The 22521-nt window shown below is 36.9% G+C and overlaps 1 protein-coding gene across 6 annotated transcripts in view; it reads left to right on the forward strand.

The window, feature by feature from the left end:
* Nova1 (NOVA alternative splicing regulator 1) overlaps window positions 1-22521 on the forward strand; it is a 117024-nt gene that overhangs the window by 56563 nt on the left and 37940 nt on the right. The gene's annotated exons all lie outside the window — the stretch shown is intronic.

Consider the following 22521-nt stretch of genomic DNA (forward strand, 5'->3'; position numbering starts at 1 on the left):
ACTTCTAGTCACTGGAACATAGTATTCTCAGCTTTGAGCTGTAGCTGAAACTAAAAATTACTACTAAGTGTCCGGTTACCCCAGCCATAATAGGCACCTTGATATTCTCTGAGTGTACGTTCTTTTCTGCCATTCCATGCCTTGCCATATGCCAGTGTGTGACTGGAGTGCCCTTGGCCCTTTTCTCCTAAGTGCCTCAGTGAGTCTTCAGTTGGTCTTGGCAATTAGAATGGATTTTTCACTCTGCTGTGGTCTTAGAACCATATTATTACATAATCAGTAGTTAGTCTTTTCCTCATGGCTAAATTGTATTTTTGAGACAGCCACTAAATTGCTAATCAGTGAATCACTCACTGCTAGAGACTTTTATTGGTTTGGTATATTATTTGCTGAAATACTGATTCACTGTGAGAAGCTGAGGTTGAAATACATAAATTTTGATGCATAATTAATAAGCCAGATCTTACTTGTTTACTTCCTTTAAAAACTGAGAGGCAAGAATTAACTTTATGCCTTCTGGTATTTTAACCCTGGGGATTACTCATCATCGTTTTTGACAAATTTATTTTAGGTTTTAGTTCATGTAATTAGTTTTCTCCCTCTACATTTACATATTTTAAAAATATCCTAGTTGATGGATTTAACAGTGACTTTATCAGTGAGTTGGTTGTGAAGGTGTTCCAAGTAACTTTGGTTATATGTAAAAATAAATTATCACATAGCTTTTCATTGTTCTTTTTCTATTAATCAGTTTTTCTCTAGTTTAAAATCCATGATGGCTTTAGATTTTATTACTAGATATGATCAAAAATGACTATATTTATCAGGGCATTGGTCAACTGGAGGGCTACTTATGAGATAATAATCATAATAGGAATTAACTAGAGTTAGATTCTTTGAGAACAGAGTGCTGCTTTAACCAACTTCATTTTTATTACTATTTGAGTAGCTGCTGAAACAAATTGTCTGTAATGGAGCTCTCACCTTCTGACATCCCCAGTTGAACAACAGCAGCTTTGTTGTTTTGGATAGATGTTCAGACAATTACATAAAAATTAGACAATCAAAAGATGAAAATGGCTGGGAGAAATCATTGATAAAATCCTCTGTGTGCTCTCAGCTATTTGTTTGAAAGTTTCAAGTGAGTGCAGAAAATACAATAAGCAGGGAAATGTTTTGTATTCCCAAAGTTTAAGAGAATATAAATCAATACTCAATGATGCATGTCCATTCCTTTTCTTATTTCCATATTGTTTGAGGTGTATTTCTAGATTGTTTTTACTTTCACTCCCATCGCCGCTGATACTATCAAGTTGCATTGTGTTATCTGTCTGCACTTGCTGGGTAGGTCCTGGGGGAATGGATAGCCAACAGCAGGTGTGAGGCCCAGCTATATGTCACCTGGAGATGATGAGCACTCCCTGAGTATTTGCCCTGCGTCACACTTCTTATGCCTGTGAACCTTTGCAACACTCCCCCCCACACACACAGGATCGCACAAACTATAAAATATAGCAAAGTGATTCTCAGTCTTTTCCCATTTTTAAAATTTTTTCATTTCGTTTTACATTCCTACCACAGTTCTTCCTCCAACCACTCCACTCATCCACCTCCCCTCCAGCCCACCCCCAGTCCACTCCTCCTTTTGGGTAAGGGCTCTGTGAGGAGTCAACATAGTCTGGCACAATAGGTTATGGCAGAGCCAGGCCCCTCTCCCATGGGTTAAGACTGACCATGGATGGCATCCCACCATAGGGAGTGGGATCCCACAAGCTAGCTCACGTACCAGGATTATATCATGGTCTTAGAACTGCCACTGAGAATGGCATCTCACGCTGATTCTCGGTTTGTAAGAAGCACTTTATTTCTATATTTTCCCAAAGTTGCAATAATTCAAGTATGCTGTTTATTTTTCATTAGCAAAATGAGTTATACTTTTTTCACTTTGCATGCATATTCTATGGTAGGAAGAAAAGGGTCCATTCTTTCATGTTTTCCTGAGTATACTGAGGGAAAGCAAAGCAGGAAAATTTAGGGATATGCATGTCATATGCACCCACTAAATTATCTAATACAAAAAGTAATCCCATGCTGTATTTTGCAATGTGTAGCACATGGAATGCACTTCAATTTCAAGCACTGGGATTTTATTCTTTATAAATGACTTGCTCTCAATTGTCATATTTTTCAGGATTTTGTATTAGGAGCCTTTTTTAATAGGTTGAATAAAATATTAAAATAATTAATAAATCACATCGAATATCCAGTTCTTCCCTTTTAGTCAGTCCTAGATACTTTCTTATCCAAAATACCTTACTCATATCACACTTAAATTGGCATTTGATATCTCTCTTTACAGATTCTCTCCTAAGCTTTAATCCCGGTTTTTTTTCTTTTGCTCAGGATTCTGCTAGTGAAGGCTGATGTAGGTTGTCTGAATCAACCGAGGATAGTGGTTTTACTCTCTTCATTTATCTCCCTGACGTCAGTGACTCCTGTACCATGGTGCTCTTTGTGCTCAACACAGGAACTGCCCTCAGCTCTGACTTACATATCATTGCATTTCTTTGTGTGTCACAGTGGTTTTGCCTTTTAAATTTTCCTCCGTCACGTTTTATCCACTGATGGAACTTCAGAACTATGCTGTCAGCAGCAGTGTGTTCTTTCTGGTGGAAGCTACTGACTATTTGATTTCTTTGTGCTCTGTGTGGGTGATACTCTTATAAACACATTTTAAGTTATTTAATTAATTGTGAGGGAGTTCACTCTTGGTGAATTCAAATTTCACAAATTTTGAGGTATAGACCACTGAAAGGCCAATGACATAATTTAAAGTCAATCACATATTCTTCCAATTTCGTTATCATCAACATTACATAAAAAACGTGCCTTATAAGAACATTAAATGGTCATCTACTCAGAGTATTTAGATTGGTGTTACTAATGTGAAAGCAGATTTTCCTGATGATTTTTTTATTTAAATTAGAAACAAGATTGCTTCACAGGTCAATCCCAGCTCCCTCTCCCTCCCCTCCTCCCTGGCACCACACCAACTCCCCCAACCCCTGGCCCCATCCCCCCTCTGCTCCCCAGGGAGGGTGAGGCCCTCCATGGGAGCTCTCCAAAGTCTCTCCTATCCTGATGATATTCTAGACTTTGCTCTTGCTTAGACCCTGAGATGTAACACTTGACCTTTGCTCTCCTTTTAAACTAGGGTTAGATGCCATGTTCAGAGTATCACTAAAGCAGGGAACTTCTCATTGGCCTCTCATTGTGTCAGTCACTTGCTGCCTCCCAGAGATGAAGTTGCCTGGGTGAGACAAGAGTAGAGGTTCCACCCTGATTGATTCCTTGTCTAGCAGAAGGAGTCAGGGGCTCTGGAGGAGAGTAACTGTTACTCTCAGCCTGATAGCTTTGTTTTTCATATGAAAGTATAGCCTTTAAGGGAGACTGAATTTGGATATATTCTTACTGGTTTTAGCATTCAATAAAATTATTCTTATGCCTGTATTGTGTGTTAAAGAAAAATTACATTCTAACCACACCAATTAAAATAATCTTTAGTCTAACTGTTTTATTAAAAATCCTATTTTCTTTCTATCCCCCCTCCTTTAGTATATGTATGTATGTAGTTTACCTCTGCCTTGTGTCTGCACATATGTACATGTGTACAAATAAAGGCTTTTAATTTCATAAATTCATTTAATACTTGTAGTTTACCTTATTCTTTGAAAGGTTACACTTCATGTTAGTTTAATCTTTTTTCCTTATTCAAAATAAACTTTAATAACCATTCTTATATACTTTACATATTTGTTTCTGTTTGTATTAAAAGTGAGGTGTATTTCTTATGATATGACACATATACTGATAGTGTGGAATTTATTAGGCTTAATATAACTTGAATTATGACACTTATATAAACCTTTTTATTATTCATTCATTTATTCACTCATTCACAAAATTTTGTTTAGTAATACTTGATATATTGATCTGCATGCTCAGATTATAGAAACTGCCTTCCATCATGAAGTCTTAATTTTTTGCGAGGAAGCAAGTTTACATGAACATACATTAGGTAAATGGGTAATTTTAATAGGTCTAATATTACCTAAGGACTGCACAATAAAACAAAATGAACTTGGGACAGTAAGTACATAGCAAAATGGACATGTGGGTTCAATTAATTTAAAATACATCATAAATGCTGACCTCCCTTTGTGAGCATCAAGAGTGTGGGCGTGGTTATCCTGTAGCACCCAAGCTCCTTGGTTCTAGTCAATTATTTCGGAATATTACTATTTTCCTTATTCCTTTTGAGTCATAACGATTCCCATGATGATCTAAACACCTCAATACCATTTGGCCCTGAGTGTTTCTGATTCTGTTTCATGTATATGTTAAAGCCTTTGCACTGGACACTAAGTACTGCCTCTCAAAATATTCAGATGTGGCTGAGAGAGAAGTCCTGATTCATGTTTCAGTTCAGTGATACCCAAGTGTCATGACTCCTCAGAACTTCCTTAGGAACATCAACACTCCTTGTCCGTATAGTGTGCTATCCTGTGATGCCATGCTCTTCACAGGAGTTACTACCCATAGTTATTATGTAGTAATGCATATTGTAGAATGGATGATATAGCAATACAAACCATGTATCTTTTAAGCCTGTATGTTCCTTTTATGATACTACAAGACCATCCATTTCTTTAAGTGTTCTTGAAGATAAAATTACTATTTTTATAAATTAGGACATCTATTTGGAAAAAAGATGTATTTCTCATAAATATTCTGTGTTCTGAATGCCTACAACCTGGAAAACACTAACTCTCCATCTCATCCCTGACAGCAATGGATTGCAAATGACTCCTTAGGTAGAAATGAGAATTCATGAACTCCTCACCAACCCAGGCTGGAATTTTTGTTGGATTAATCTTATTTGGGGCTTGCATGAGTTCATCTGCTTAGTTGTCCTGTGATGTCCAGCTAATAATGTTTCATAGCAGACATCTTCTGGCTCTTACAATCTTTCTGCCCTTCCATGATGATCCTTGAGCCTTACTGTAAGGGAGTATGATACAGATGTTCAGTTTTGAGCTGAACACCCCACATTTTCATGTTATGTGTTGATTGACCAGTTCTGGGTCTCTGTATTAATTTGTCAAAAGAAATTTATCTGATGAGTAAGAAGAGATGCACTTATGTATATGGGTATAAAGGTAAGAACTTAAGGTTCAGTTATTACCTCACTGATCTAGCAAGATAATTCTTTTAGGTTCTGTGGGCCTATAATGTAAATAACATAGGTTTTTTGCCCAGTTATATGTACCGAGTCTGACTTTGATTTGTAGAACTTACTGTCAACCCAGTCACTTAGTTGGCATATTTTTAATCATTGTAGTTCACAGGATTTACATGTGTGGAAGACCGTTGAATACATTTCTCTCATGTTAGTATGCATAGACTCTTCCAGCACTATGAAAGCTAGCCAGTATGGATGAGGCTTCCAGGTAGGCACTGTCTTGATTTCTCCAATTCCTATAACTCAGACATGGGGGTCTTGAACAACAGAGTCTTACCATCAAGTTCTGAAGGTTGTCATTTACTGTACCCATGCACATGGGCACATACAATCAGTAAGTGGACTTACAGGGTTTTAAAAAGGAAGACCTTGCTCAGCCTTGATACAGGCGGGAGGACTTGGTCCTGCCTCAGGTTGGTATTTCAGACTTTGTTGACCCCCAGGGAGGTTCTTACTACCTATGAGAACTGGATGGAGGGTAGGAAGTGGAGGAGGTAAGGGGCTGGGAGAAAGGGAGGGAAGGGCACCTGGGCTGGTATGTAAAAAATAAATTGTTTCAAATAAAAAAAGAAAAAGAACACACAACGTTGGGAGGAAGAGTGTTAGAGGAATACTGACGAGTTAGAGGGGGAGGGAATTGTGGGTGGATTTGATCAAAATACATGTCCATGTGTGAAATTAATCAATTTGCAATTAAAAAACGTAAGAAAAAGTTATTTGAAGAAAGTGAAAACCCTACTGTATAGAGCTTGTAGTCAGCATTCTACTTAATATTACATTGTACTGCCGGGCGGTGGTGGCGCATGCCTTTAATCCCAGCACTCGGGAGGCAGAGGCAGGCGAATCTCTGTGAGTTCGAGGCTGGGCTGGACCGACAGCCTCCAAAACAATACAGAGAAACCCTGTCTCATAAAAACCAAAATAAAATATTGCATTGTACTAGAGGAATATGGAGCTTTATATTTTCGTGCTTTATAGTCATTATCGAAATGTATAATGTTTAGTATTAAGCATTTTTTATTTACAATACACTTACTAATCCCCTATATGTTCCAGTGCTTTTGATAACCTGTGTAACACAGGATATCACATCATTTAAATTGTTGTGTTTATGATAATTCCATTATAATAAATTCTTAATAATAAGCTTACTTGGGCATAAGAATATAATTTTAAAACAGATTCCATTCTGAGCAGTACAGGAATTTCTCATCGGTATTGCAATGTCTGATACCATCTGCTTATGTAAGCACTCAGTTCCCTCCTTCTGGGTTTTAATGAAAAAGTGATTTATAGTTTAAGACGTTACACAGTCAAATTTATCATTCTCCCTTTACCTCTGTGCTTGAAATAACCTTGTAGAATATGACCCAAGTTTTAATATTCTATGCATTAAATTTACCTGTACCTGAAAATATTTAGGGATAAAGATTCTTTATTAATTTCCAAGTGTAGTCCAGTTTTATCAGCCTAACCAATTTCAAGTCATCTTTTCTACCATAATCATACCCAAATTTATGTTGACCAGACTTAGACAGAAGATTTTTATTTGTGTCTACTGTTACAGTTTTACTACTCTCTCGTAGTTTTTATTGTAAGGTATTTTATAGTTAATAGTCCCATTTTATCATTGTTTTTAAAATGTTCTCTTGCATTATTATATTTCTAAAATCCACAGTTCCCATCTATTCTTCTTAAATAAACCATTTCTGGTTGGATTATAGTCATGTCAGGGTATCTGAGACAAGAACTGAGTTTGCCTCTCGTTCTCTCTGTAAAGCTATCTTTTGTAGAGAGCACTGGCATTCCAATGATAGGAATTAATTATGTAGCAATCTTCATAGTTGCTCTTTTAAATATTTTTAAATTTACATGTTTAGCAGTTTATTATACTCATAATTTATCTTAGTATACTGTGCTCACTGTAACATTATCAATTTGGTGTCTTAAAACAGCACAAACTCATTCTCACAACATTTGGGGTAGCCAGAATTTCAAAATCAGTTCTGCTTTGGTATTATTGGGTCTGCTGCTCTTTGGAAATACTTAAATTCTGCCCTGGCCCTTTTCCCTAGCTCCTAGAGATTTATTACTTCTTGCTTGCCTGTGTAGGTTTGTGTTTTTTTGTAGGTTTGTGCTCATGCCTGTGTGAGCCTCCCTCTTGTGTGTGTATGTGTACACATTTGCACATGTGTTTGCATATATCCAAAGTGTTATAGCTCTGACAATAGGGTATTTCCTGGAAAGTAACCTGGCCGGTCAATTTCTGGGAGGCAACCAAGAGCAATGCAATATTCTTTATTATTTGGGGAAGTCTCTTCAACTCCCTTAGCAAACAACTGGAAATGTCTCCCATTCTGGCACCTGGTTTTGTTAGATCATCTATGTCTCTTTGCAGATCATTATCACTCGGAGTGCCAGGATTTAACTTAAGGTATTTGTATATGTATATACATGCACATCGAGTATATGTTTTAAAGTCACCACAGAACTTTTCAATCCCTCCTAGTTATCTTCATCGCTTCTTTGCTCACTCCAGTCACCCACAGTCCCTGATCTGCTGCCCCTGCAGACCCAACAGGGCTTTCTGTAGTCTTGTTTGAATACAGTCATGTACTTTGTAGCCTTTTCTTCTCATTTTTTCTGGTTCACATATTTTTGAGTTATTCCCAATTTTGCAAATGTAATTTACTCCTTTTTATTATTGATAATGGGCATCATCTAGTTTTAGAGTTTGCTTGTGAAATTGTGCTAACAATGTTTTCTAATTGCTTGGTTATTATCATTAAAATCACTGCTAAAACTTGGGTGTTGCTGCAAAGATAGGCTCTTATTTCTCTTAAGAGAATAGTTAGTAACATAATATCTAGGTCACATGAAGTACCCAACTCTTTTAAAAGTCAATCAGTAATTTCCATGCAAATTGACAAATTTTACCTTCCTGCTGTCAATTCATGGGAATTTAAGCGGGTCCACATTCTTTAATGCATCTTATTGAAATCAACCTTTCAAAAATTGTGATCCTAGCTGGTATGTGATGTTGAAGTTTTAATTACCATTTTTTCTTCTACTTTATTTTTAAATTAGAAACAAGCTTGTTTTACATGCCAATCATAGTTCCCTCTCCTTCCTCTCCTCCCCTGCCCCTCACTGACCCCCTATCCCATCCCCTTTCTGTGCCCAGAGAGGGTGAGGCCTTCCATGGGGGATCTTCAAAGCCTGTCATATCATTTGGAGCTGGGCCTAGATCCTCTCCAATGTGTCTAGACTGAGAGAATATCCCTCTATGTGGAATGGGCTCCCAAAGTCCATTCATATACTATGGATAAATACTGACCCACTGCCAGAGGCCCCATAGATTGCCTAGGTCTCCTAACTGATACCCACGTTCAGGGAATTTGGAACAGTCCTATGCCGGTTTCCCAGCTATCAGTCTGGGGTCCATGACCACCACCCCCACTTTCCACCCCCAACCCCCATTGAAAATGACATGTTTAAGTTCATCAACTGTTTCAAGTCTTGAACACATTTACTCTGTGGTTCATTTTCCTGTTTTTTAGCTGTTATAATTGTTTGCATACAATCAACACTGCTTTTGTAGATATGTGTGTTGTGTATATATTTTTGTGATGTCCAGCTTGCACTATTTTCTTTTTATTTCTTCCTTTTCATATCTTAAGATACTTTTACAAATCAGAATCTTTCTGATAGATGTTTTACTGTTTACTCTTTATGGTCAAGTTAATTATTGAACTTAATAGGAAAACAAATTTTATCCATACATCTGTTTAAGAGTTTTTTTTTTCTTATTTGAAAGACTTCTAATCAGAGAAGGGAGGAGGCTAGTTGTTTTAGGTTTTGTTTTGGTTGTTTGAGGTACTTATGGCAGATGAAATTTTCCTTTGTAAAATAACTATCTGGTGTGGGTCAATTTGTACATATTAATTCCTATCACAGTACTTGCCATATACAAAATACTTAGTGACGGTTGGTTTAGTTTCAGTGATAGTTCATTGCTGTTTTCTTTGTACATGCATTGATGAAGAATAGAAAGATAATCTGTGAAATAGATGTTGTTGTTTGCAACTCTTATCCTCCATTGACAACTCTTACATAGGCAACTAAATTACTAAAGGGTCCTAAAAATGATAGCATCAATGTCTTTCGAAAGTATTTTACTTACCTGTTAGAGTTGTGTGGGCAACTTGTGGTTTGTTTATCTTTTAAAATGTCAACAATCGCCATAAAAAAAAATTGGAACTACCTACCATAAACTTTGCTTCAGTCTTTCCCCAGAGATCACTGTATCTGCCCTGGGGTGGTTTTCATGTGGTTAGCTAGTGTCACAATACATTCACATGTACTTAGCCATTCGTATGGGTTGAATCGTTTTCCATATGTTGCTTATATCGTAGCAATATTTGATAAACACTTCCAACTTAAGGCCTTCTTTCTTTTTACTGCCTTGCATTTAGATTCAGGTAGTTTGTTACCTTCCCTAAACAGCAAAACAGCTAATGATGTCTAGTATGTGGAAAGTACAACATGGAAAGAGAGAAAATAAAAGGCAACATTGCAATTTATAAGATATCCCAGACTGGGGTGTCCATCTAGACCACAGAAAAATGTTTCATGTTCTACAGCTTGATCATAGGAAGGGCTGCAAGCGAGGCAACATGAAACAGGAAGCTTCCAAGTCCTTGGAACTAAAAACCCTTAAGAAACTGTCAAGCATTGAGCCGTGATGCAGACTAGCTGCACTTAGTGACAGACACTGCCCATGTTCCCATATTGTATGTACATGTAAATTCATGATATGTGGTGCTTCTTCACAAAAGCCCCCGTTGCCTGCCTCTCCAAAAGTCTAATTAATATTTATTGGTGTCTGCCTGCTTGTATGTGTATGTGCCTATGAGTTGTGTGTGTGTGTGTGCGTGTGTGTGTGTCTATATTGTAACAACATCTCATGCTACTCCACAGATTAGCCCTGAATTTATTATCCTCCTGCCTCAACTTACCCAGTATTAAGATTATAGGCATACACAGTCATGCTTAACTCTATGAGAAAATTCTTAAGAACATATAACTACATAAGATACTCTATTTAAATGTCTGGGGACAAATATGTCTCCTAGTAGCAGACCAGGGCCATTGTGAAGATGAGTCTCAAACTCCTAAACTAGAGCAAAGTGAATTCATTGCTTGTTCCAGCCCAGCAGGAGACTTCTGCCTGTCAATAGGGAGTGCAGAACCAGTTTTCACTATTTGAGCTGGAAAATTTGAATAATCAGAGAAACAACAGATTACCCAAAAGAATGGGATAAGTACTCTTGCAGTCAGTGACCAGAAGGTGCTTTTGTGTGTGGGCTTAATTATTCAAGTTAGCTGGTTGCGAAAGAGTCATAGTGGAGTTCCCCAACTGCAACCAAATCCCTGGACTTTCCTGTGCTTGGAATGTTCTGAAGCCTAGTATTCCAGTGGTAGATATGATAGGAAATAGTTTGAGAAAAAAAAATTATGTACTTTGGATATTTTTTTTTTTTTTGGTTTTCATTTCTCAAGACAGGGTTTCTTTGTGTAGCAGCTTAGGCCATCCTAGAATATGTTCTGTAGACCAGCCTGGCCTTGAACTCAGAGCAGTCTGCCTGCCGCTGCCTCCTGAGTGCTGCAAGTAAAGGCATGCACGGCCACCACACCAGCCTGCTTTTTTCTTTATTTTCAATTTATATATTTTTATTTTTGTATGGCGTTTTATTTTGTATGGTGTTTTACCTGCATGTAAGTCTTTGTGAGGGTATTGTATCCCCGGAACTGGAGTTACAGTTGTGAGAGCTGTCATGTGGTTGCTGAGAATTTAACCTGGGTCTTCCGGAAGAGCAGCCAGTGAGTGCCCTTAACAGCTGAGCCATCTGTCCGGCCACTGCTTGGGATCTTTTAAAGCAAGTCTGGCTTCCCTTTTTCTCAGATTTCATAACTAAGTATCTGTGTAGGTGCTGGGTGCCCACTTGGAGACCTGGCACCTTGGAAATGCAAGCTGCTCTTTTGAGTGTGTTCCATGAAACGTGGGACCTTAGTCACCTCTCCTGTTTTTGTGTGTGAGTCTGTTCCAGATGGTACCAGCACTTCTTGTCTGAGAATCTTGTGGGACATGAACTGTCCGGTGATTGCCTCCAGTGTCTGCCGCTGCTGGCTCATTATCTGAGAGGATATAATGGAGAATCTACATGTATAACAGAGCATCTGAGTGTCCTGGAAAATCATGGTGTGGATGGACTTCGTCAGTGGAAATGCTGGTAGACACCTAATAGGCATCTCAGTAGTATAAGTCTCAAGATGAGGGAAGGGACTGCATTCTCTCCAGCACTGGGCAGGCTTGAGAATGTTTGCAGAGGTTTCCAGACTAGCTCTTTGGTGTTGCTTCTGCTGCAGGGCACTAACGTGCCTTTAATATTTCCTTGATGCACAATAAACTTCAATCAGTTATGCATTTGTAGTGATGTGCCACCCTAAAAACTGAATTATTTCAGATTTCCTGAAAATAACAAATATTGTTAAAAAAAACAGTGACACCCAATTGTAGATTATTATTCCCTTGTTTCTACATTCTAAGGAACATTTAAATGGACAATTACACCACTCATGTTGTTTTCAGATAAAATTTGGCTGATTATAAAAACATTTAAGAGTCATTGTTGTACATGAGTAAATGGATGTGTGTATGTTCTAATATTAGGATGTAGTACCACTTACTAGCATTATTTTTTCCTTTTGGGAACTTTGTAAGACAGATCATCTAAATCAAGTAAGAGTTATTCAGAAACAATGTTAACAAAGTACAAAATTAACTCTTGACTAGGTCAAGCTGACTTCTCAGAAATGAATTGTCTGGGCAAACACATCCCTATGTGTTTTATAGGTATCATAATTCAGACTTGAAACAACATGTTAACTTCAGTAGACACAATTTAACAAAAATGTAGTAGATATACAAAGAATGACTTAAAATACGACATATTACAAGTAAAGGAAATAAAATTCAGGTATGATATACATGCCAGAATAAGCGCATAGTGACTCCAAAGGCCAAACAAATTGATTCAAAAATTTTAACAAATGGAATATGTAAAATATGGGAAATTTTAACCAAGAAATGCAAACTATCAAAATGAATAGATGTGGAAATTTGAAATGAAAATTGGTGTGATACAAATAAACATTCTAATATATCCTTAATAAGTAGCCAATCAGACATTAATAAGATAAGTTAGTAAAACCTGATCATAATGGAGCCAGATCATTCATTAAAGTATTGTGAATTGTGGCAAGGCACCAAGTCATCTAATTTACATCTGGTAGAAGAGGCCAGAGCACCAGCAAAAGTCATCTGTGCAGTGGAAATGGAGTGGAAAATCGGAGCCTCATCTATGCGTGGGCGATTGACTGGGAAGGGTCATGGGGAGACTGAAAGAATGGATAGACTTGGATAGATTTCGTCACTGTATTACTGTAAATCTCCTTGAATTGCAAAGCCCAAGGGTGTGCTTATGCTTCAGTTATTTCAATAACAAAGAGAAACAAAACTAAACATTGGCAATGCTTTTACATATGTAAAGACATATTTGGTCTAATTGTATAATTCCATTATTTCAAAAGATAGACCAATGATATGGTGGTTTTGTTGTTGTTTTTGTTGTTTTGCCTTGTAACCTCTTTGAAAACAACATGAAGTGTTAATACCGGTTACTAAGCAACACTAACTTTGATATTGTTAGAGTTACTTAATGCTCAGGGAAGCAACTGATCCAAATTTCTTATCCTTTTGGAATTTCACAAATGATGAAAAACAGAAATCTGTTAGTCATCCCCAAACTCCACCCAAATTGCAGAGCTAAAATAATGTATTTCATGTTGAACTTGAGTCAGATATGAGTTATGTTTACTTATCATATTTGTTGTTATATACACAATTTAAATTGCCAGATAGTTTTATTGCACTTTTATTAGCATTTTGGGTATTAGCATTGAATGCATAGTATTATAGAGAGCTAAGTAAACAGGGGTAGGAGGTGCTGGTAATTGAACCCAGGACCAACTACCTCTGAGCTGTACCCAGCCTGCTGCATTTTAACTTGAGATACTCTTCCTCAGTTGCTGAGACAAGTTTTCAACTTCTGACCCCACCGTGTTGGCCTCTTGTACAACTGGGATCACTGCTATACCAACAGACAGCAGGTTTACACTGAGTTTGTGTAATTATGTAACAGTTCAAATATATAATGTAATATAAATGAAAGCTATCAAATGGAAGGAATTTCATCTTAAGCTTGAGAGCTTTTTAATATTTCAATTTTAGAATATCTAGTATAGTAGCCTGTGTTCTCATCTACTGTATAACACATTGAAAATACAACCTTGGAGCCCCTCAAGACAGATAGAGTAAAAATTTTGTATATACATTAAAGATTTTTCCTTGGTTAAATAGTGGAGAACAATGCTACAGAATCAATGTTAGAGGCGTTTAGGGGGCAAAAGGGCCAAATGTCTGCTGAAAAGAATGCAATGACTTGTCCAAGGAGGGATTTAGACCAGGTGTATGTTAGACATTACCCAGTGAATACACACACCCACATACACACATGCACATGCACACGTAAACACACATACACAAGCTTACATACACGCACATGCATGCACCGACACATAAATCCTCACACGCATATACATATGCAAAGAAACTTATAACATTGAATTCTCAAGATAGAAAGACAGTTTGTGCACTCACAGGTGGCAATGTGCTTTGATGGAGAAATATGACTATCTCTCTCTCTCATAAGTTCTCTAGAACAACATGTTCGACAAGTGTAAGTATTGTGTTATAATTCTTTTGTAAGACAAGAGAACTGTTTATCAGACTGTTTCTTAATAGTGTCACAGAGCATTTGAGTCTTCAAAGGTATATGTTCCTTTCATAAGTCATCAGTGAGAATGTCCAAAGCATTTGATCATCTAGGTACCAGATCCTTAAGTATGTTTGCTTCTTTCATGCTGGGGCTGATAAAATATCATAGCCTGACATAGAGGGTTTCTTTGGTTTTGGTTATGTTTTTTGTTGTTTTGTTTGTTTGGTTGGTTTGGTTTTTTGATACAGCTTCTTCCTTTAGCCTTGACTTTCCTAGAACTAATTGTATAGACTAAGTTGGCCTCAAAATCACAGAAATCCACTTGCTTCTGCCTCCCAAGTGCTGAGATTGAAAGCTAGCAACTTCCAGGTGTTTCTTTGCTGCCAAGCCTAACCACCAGAATTTGATCTCCAGAATCCATAAGGTGAAAGGAGAGAACCAACTCCCACAATTTGTCCTCCAACCTCTATCTGCATTGTTCATGCACGCTCACACGCACGTGCATGCACGCACACACACAGATAAATAAATTTAATTTTAAAACTCTGTCTAATGTCGCACATAAATAATAATATACCATAAGCAATGTGAAGATTGGCTTGAAATTCAGTATCAATACCTAGAAGTAAGAGTTGCTAGAAGGCATCCATACTGCCCTTCTGACTGCTGCTGCTGCTGCTCCATGTCTGCAGCTGAGCCATTGCTGCAGAAATTGGATATGGTGCAGTCATCACTCCACATCACCTCCTGACCCAGTGCAATTCTCACAACACAGTAATAATCTGGCAACATTCACTGTACCGTGCATTGCACTGGTACTGCGCATATGAATATCAAAACAAGAAAAGACCAGAAATGTAAGTGAGCACCCTTTGGCTGGTCCTAAGGTGACGTGGAGTACAGATGGATTTGTTCTAGAACAGTGGCACTGCATCATCTACTGTGTGGTAACTGCTTGGCTTTGCAGGCAGCACCAGCATCCACAGGTACAGGTTATGTTCACTTGCAGTGCTCCGAATATATAGGAGGGTAATGGTGGGAAAGATGCAGGTGGACTGTCTTGCATCGTTATCTGAGGAGTTACTCAAAAAGGAAACCTGACCCTCGAAGCAGGTAAATTAAACCTGCATAGAGGAAGTAGTGTGTTCAAGATGGTAATACCAAGTTTTTATTCAAAGAATTAATGTGATAGATGAATTAAGTCACCTGTGAGTGATCTTCAAGGAAAGCTGCAGGTGAGAAAAAAAAAACAGAAAACTCTGAATCTCAAACTACCAGAACTATAATCTGTTTCATGAGCATGAGGACGTAGTGCATGTCCTGAGCTCCCATTTAAAAAATCAGACATGGCTGCATGTGTACACCCCAGAATTCCATGACAAAGACGGGCAGATTCTGAGAGTTCTGTTTTAACCAGCCTGGAGGATTGGAGGACCTTCTGGTCAGTCAACATGTCATCAAAGGAATCCAAAAGATAGTGATGGATGAAGACATTGGACTTCTACTGTGGTGTCGGTGTGTGTATGCATGAACATGCTCACATACTTGTAGAAGACAAGCAGCACAGAGAGAGAGAGAGACAGACAGAGACAGACAGAGAGAGAGACAGACAGAGACAGACAGAGCGAGACACAGAGAGAGAGAGACAGAGAGAGAGACAGAGAGAGAGAGAGAGAGAGAGAGAGAGAGAGAGAGAGAGAGAGAGAGAGAGAGAGAGAGAGAGAGAGGAGGGAGAGGAGGGAGAGAGGGGGAGAGCAAAATTGTTCGGAGCAAACCAATTTGTAATATTAGTTTTAGGAACTTACAAAGCTTGTTAAGATTTAAATATTTAAAATCAGTGGTTATTTATTGTAATACTAGTGTATACTTTGTATACATCCTGGTTCATCATAGACATAAACAAATGATATCAGTAGGAAATGTCATTAATTTTAATAAACTTGTCAGAAAACATGTGCAGGATGACTTTCTGCACCAGACAACAGGTCAACAACTTAATCTTGATTGTTTTCTTTGTTGGTTGTTGTTTGTCTCTAATCAAGGTGGGGATTATCTAAACATGAGTAGCAAGGTTGACTCAGCCATGTGGCTCATGCTAAATGTCTAGGTACATACATTTTTCTCTAGAGTTGATAAAGTTTAAAGAGACTTCTACTCCAGGTTACTGGGAAAAGCAGCGTTGAACACAGACCCACTAACACTTAAGAAAATCATTTCAACAACTAAAGCTTTGAGTTAGAAATACGCATCTACAGTGCTGTAGGGCTTTGACCAAAGCACTCCATCTCAGTGTTGCAGCGGGTGCCCTGTGCAATTTAAGACACAATTTACTAAAGAAGTCTCAGACCTCAGTCAGCTTTGAAAAGATTTTCATTTTTTTTTTGTTGATTAACTTTTTATTTAGATTAGAACCAAACTTGCTTCACATTTTTAAAAGCCCTGTTACACAGTTGAAGTAGCTTCTACATGACCTGTAGTTGTCAGTGTTTAGGCTGTAATGGTCCTTCATTTGGGGTTCTGTTATCTTACGTTTTCATGATACTTTAGCATAGATATGAACCATCTAATTTCAAACAGCCCTATGCTGTATCACTCACCTATGACATCAAGTCCAGACTCCTTGTACCTTCTCCCCACAGCACATGCAACCACACCACACACATTCACATGCAAGCACATTAAAGGATATTATGATTACGTGTTTGCATAATAACAGTGTTATAATTTTTCTGGAGGATATTTAATACCTAATGACAAGTACTCCCATCTTGTGTCCCTTAAAATTATAAAAGTCTATTAAATTTCCACATGAATTTAAAAACCACTACTTAATTTAGAGCCCATATCAATTTTAGAAATTTCTGAGCTTAATATGTTGAAATTTAATTTATTCCTCAGACATTTTATCAGTGCTATCAGGGAAACTGTGTACTTCTCTTTAAAAACCCTGCTCTCCACAACACACTTTGGAAGAAGAGAACCCTGAAACCTGACCTCTGACCTCCACATATGTGACATTCATGCTCCCACATGCTCCCACACTGATGCCTTACCCTCTCCCTCTCTTCTATCTCTCCCTCCTTCTCCCCTCCACCTCCCCCCACAAATAAATAATAAAACAAGATGTTTAAAGGCTAGAGCAGGGAATTTAGTGCAGATACAATATTACTGAAGTCCTGCAGGAAAACGTGGACACTCTGATCCCATGCCTGAATAATTGTGCTTCAAAAGGAATTTCTGAAGTTTAAGGTCCAAGTGGGGTGTATCCTATGGAAGCAGATGTCTGGGATCCTGCTAGTCAGCAGCTTCCAACGTTCTTCTAACACTCTATTTCTTACTTGAAGTGTAATTGAGAATATAGGATATGTGTTGAGTGAAGCCATGGACTTATGTGTGTGTATATACAATTTAAAACGGATGTAGACTTGTATGTGTAAAACAATAATTTAGAATAACCAGTAATAAAGTTATAGCTGTAAATACTGAAAAGAAAATGCATCTGATAAGAGTTTTCAAGACGCATATTTGATCCTTTCCGTAATAATAAGTTAATTTTATTGGAAAGTCAGTAAGCAGTTACACATAGTGCCATCGAAGCCTGTAATCTCCACACTTGGAAAGGTTTTTCTCTCCAGTCCCATTCTTACACTGCATAATGACACTGAAGACAGCCAACTATTTAACCTGAAAGCATAATAATGCAAGTTTCCATTGGCAGTTAAGATAAAGAATGTAGAAATGTAAGAGGTACAGGCACAGTTTTGCTTTGGAAGATAAAGGGGATGTGTAATAAGATTGCTGATTAAATGGTCATACTTTATAGGACGACCCCTACTCATGCTTACTTTTAATTAAAATAATGCAATTCCTTAGCAAAGCTTGATTGAAACAGCTAAGCCTGTAAAGAAATTAAAATAAACCAAGCTGTTTTTATATAGCAAGGTTGATCTGGTTTCTAACATGATTTCAGAGGCACCCTTAAGTTGATTCCAAGTTTTTTTTTTTTAATGGAGTAAAAGGCAAAAGCTGCTTCCCTCACCTGTTGCCTGCACAGTGTCTCATGATCTGCTGAACAGAAGGAAAGGATCTGAGCCATGTTCTAATTATAAACGTCTGATATTTCACTCTAGTATTTGCACTCATTGTTAGTGTATGAAAATGTCAATGCCGATGATGAAATTGTGCTTGTTCTTGGGTTTACCATAGGAGTGAACATGTAGGTTAGTATTCATGAATATCAGTTATCCTTGATGAAGTGTACTCAAAGCTTTTGTTCTTATTGACAAAATGTCGGGTACTATGAAGGTCACCTGTATGTACTTTTACCTGTATTTAAACTAATTAAATTTTATCATTGCAAATCCAGTGTAACTTGATTAGTTATTTTTAATTATTTTTAATGTTTATCTTGATCCAGATTCTATGAAATTTCAAATTTGAAAGTTTTTTCTTGTGATGGAATTACAAATATATGATTGACTTAGAAATAATCTTTTCAATTTTGTATTTTATCTCATTAACATAAGACAAAATCAACATCATCAATTTTTCTATTATTTGAAAATAATGTTTACTTATGCCTGCCTCTAAGTTGTTTATAAAAAGCCACACTTTTTTTCTTTGCACTTCAGTAATTTTTCAAAGGAAGGCCAGTTGTTTCACCAGATCTGCCTCCTACTTCCAGCTTTGAACTGTGTAAATTTTGATATTAAGACACAAATTTGAAATGCTTTTACTTCTAGAAATCATTTACATATTTTTCCTAAGAATCTATGCAAGTTTAAACAAACAAATAATTTAAATAAATAAACCATTAAATGTGAAGTAAACAATTTTTTTTAAAAAGTGACATAAACAATTGGAACCTGTTTCATTTTAAATCCGCAGTAAATGCCCTTCCTACTAAGCACTAAATCTTTTTTTAAGAGCACAATGTAGAGTCCCGTTGTGTGTTGTTAAGTTCAGCTAAGCATCATATCCCTTAGTCTTTTTGTGTTAGAAAGTCCAGACATCTCTGTTACAAAGTATGAATACACTCTGCACCCCATAGGCATTTCACATTATGATATTGGAAACAGGTCTTTTCTGCACGCGACAAGGAACCATGCCCCCAAATAATCCTGCGAATATTTCACAAACTGGAAATTGTTGAAGACAACCATTCCTCTTGCGGTGGTATGTTTTCATTAAACCTTGTACACACAATAAGAAAGTAAATCAGATAGCAAAAATAATCCATGTAACAGTTAACTAGGCAAGAAAATGCTGGTGCTGACATTTTATTGGTAAAACTGTCAAAACTTCATGTTGACTTCTAGCACCTGGATTGTTTCTTTAGCTCCCTACCTGCAGTCTGGCTGCTGTCCACGCACCTTGGACAAACAGCTCCACTTACTCAGTTTTCCTGTCTGGGAGTTTGCTCTTCTCACTGTTTATTACCATACTCTTCAATGCATGTGATTCTGTGTACCTACACTTCTAGTACAAATGTATCTTGGTATCCAAGACTTGCTGATCCAGACTAATTGAATGCCTTGCGTATAAGTCCCTTCTTGAGACATTTGGCCCTTTGTGAAATTCAGAGTAGACAGCCAGCACTGAGGTGGCTTTAGTCTGATGCTCAACTCCTTGAACATGTTCAATTCCATTCTCCATTTTTCCATCCCTTTTCTTTATTCCTTCATTTTACTTGTCTTGTTCTCAGAGGCTTGCACTCCTATTTCCATCTATAGTCTATATTTATATCTATATGCTACACATTAATATTTATATATTTATATCTCATATAAATATACAATGAATATTCTATGTTCTTTGTTTTAATTTACAATTAATTTTAAGCATAAAATTAATTTTAAATACCATATTGAAACCCTGTCTCGAAAAACCAAAAAAAACCCATATTATTGATTCATTTATTAAATACTTTCTTTAAATTTTTGTGTGTGAAATATAGATGATTTCAAGCAACAATTTTTGTTGCATGTAATGTTCGTTATCCCTGACATGCTTTTGATTACATGGAACCTGTACATGTGTTTTTGCATATTTTATGTATGAACAGTCCAGTGGTGTGAAGTATATATAAGCAGGCCATGATGTCTTTGGTGTGTGAGTGTATGTATTTAGGAACCCTGTGTTAGTATTGTTCTGGATGGAGGCAGGAATGTGTATAGGATACAGCATTGTTCTGCAAATGGTGCAGATATGTGGATAATTCCAAAATTACTCAGAGTTGTTCTTCTATTTCTTCAGAATCCTAAAGAAGTTGAGGACATACTCTGAATTTTTAAGGAGAAACAAACTCATTTTTTTATAATTTTATGAATGTTATATAAACTATGTCCATAAGAACATTTCTTACTACAGTCAATACCTTTTAATATTAACTTTAGAAGATTTAATGTGAGTGAATTGCTGGTGGAATAAGAAAGAATGGTATGGTAATGAACTTAATAAGAACAATGATGATGTAAATGTCTACCCATCTTTATATCTACATATAGATGATAGTACCATAATGACGCCCATCACTTTGCATCCTATCTTTAAAAATTAGTAAGAACAAAACAAAATCAAAAGCTTCAGCCACTTTTGTGAGAGCACTGAACAATGACCTTGGCTCCTGGATTTGTTGTTCGTGTCATATCACAGGGACTCTTTGGCTTACCATGATACTGTGTCCCAGTACATCCATCCTGAGCTGCAGCCAGCCTCACAGTGCACTGGAGAGTGTCAGTGGTTTAATCTTGTCTGTGTGACATGGAGTTTTTGCTGCTTACAGGGGTCATGAAACAATATCAAATAATATGTGACCCTAGCCTGAGAAGAGATCAGCATTCTAAGTCTGGTTTACACTGAAATTTCGTGTGGTTTCGCATCACTGTGAAGTTGAAAAGAACACTAATTTAAGCCTTTCTAAGTTATAGACCATCTGTACACAGATACAAGGAAAAGAAAATTTTGGAGAATATGCTTCTTATGAAATCATCTTTTTCTCCTCTACTTGAGGAAGCCATTATTGTGTTAAAAAAAAGAAAGCTTTATTTAGGGAAAAGTTTGTTTATTTCAGTAGCTGGTGTTTGGTTTCATATCTTCATGGTTTATTTCAAGTATGAGATTGCATCACTCTAAGGTAGGAAACATTTGTGTTGAGATCTTACAGTGTGGAGTCTAACATGATAAATCGTGGCTGTCATTGCAATGAAGAGCTCCAGGAAACATACTCTTGCCCATTCTATTGCCAGGTTCTTTAGTTAGAATAATAATCTGATCAGAAAAACCAAGACCCCATGACTTCAGTATGAAATGGATGTGAATTTTTAAAATTCAGTGAAATTAATAAACGTTAAATAACTAGTCTTTTGTAGTATCTCCTAATTTCCCACTTAGAATTTTTATTTTGAACAGTGTTAGAAAGAACACATTATAAAAGTTTGGCAACGGCTAAGATGGATTTATTTTGCTATAGAAATATAAAAGCACCCTCACGTCAACAAAAGCTGCATAGTAAGGAAAATCTTACCCACTGTGATGAGATTTGTAGACACCATCATGCATACCATTTGTAACTTACTTTTGACAGGAATCAGAGCTTCAGAATTACTTGAATACATTGTGCTGAAGCATTCTTTTCAGTCATGCCAACTACATAAGTGTGACATTTATCTATATGTTTATTAAGTAGATTGCTTAAAGTTTGGGAATTGTGTAATTATACCAAAAAATTCTATTCATAACTAATAATTGTGGAATTTTTCATTTTTTACTATTCATTTTAAGACACCAGCAATCAAGAAACTCTTCATTTTAGACATTGAATAACCTAACTTGTTTAATATGATTACAAAACTTTAACTCAAGAATATTCACATAAAATTGATTAAAATTATTCCAAATTTTGTATTAGATTTGCTTTCAAATATCTGAATTCACATAAGATATGGAGAACAATCCTTAAAAGGCAAGTATATATTTTTTCTGACTTATGTTTTTATTTGACAACAACATCATTCCGTTTCCAGGAAAACCTCTTCTTTTTTGGAAATTTAGTTCTTATCTTTTGTTTCCTGTGTTATCCCCTCTTTTTCTCCCTTTTAATTTAGCTTCTTACTGCTTCTTTGTGGATTTCACACCATAGCATCTTGATCCCCACTTATCTTGCTGCCCCTTCGTATTCACTCTCTCTCTGCTCTTGCAACACCCTCCTCGAAGATAAAACAAGATAAAATTTCAATGAAAGGAAAACCTCATTGTGGAAGCTCTAGCGTGACCCAGTGAGTCACACAGCATACTCTTTAGTCCATACAGCTTTCCTTG

Source organism: Mesocricetus auratus, unplaced genomic scaffold (assembly GCF_017639785.1).
Source record: "Mesocricetus auratus isolate SY011 unplaced genomic scaffold, BCM_Maur_2.0 Super-Scaffold_15014, whole genome shotgun sequence".
NCBI classification, from domain to species: Eukaryota; Metazoa; Chordata; class Mammalia; order Rodentia; family Cricetidae; genus Mesocricetus; species Mesocricetus auratus.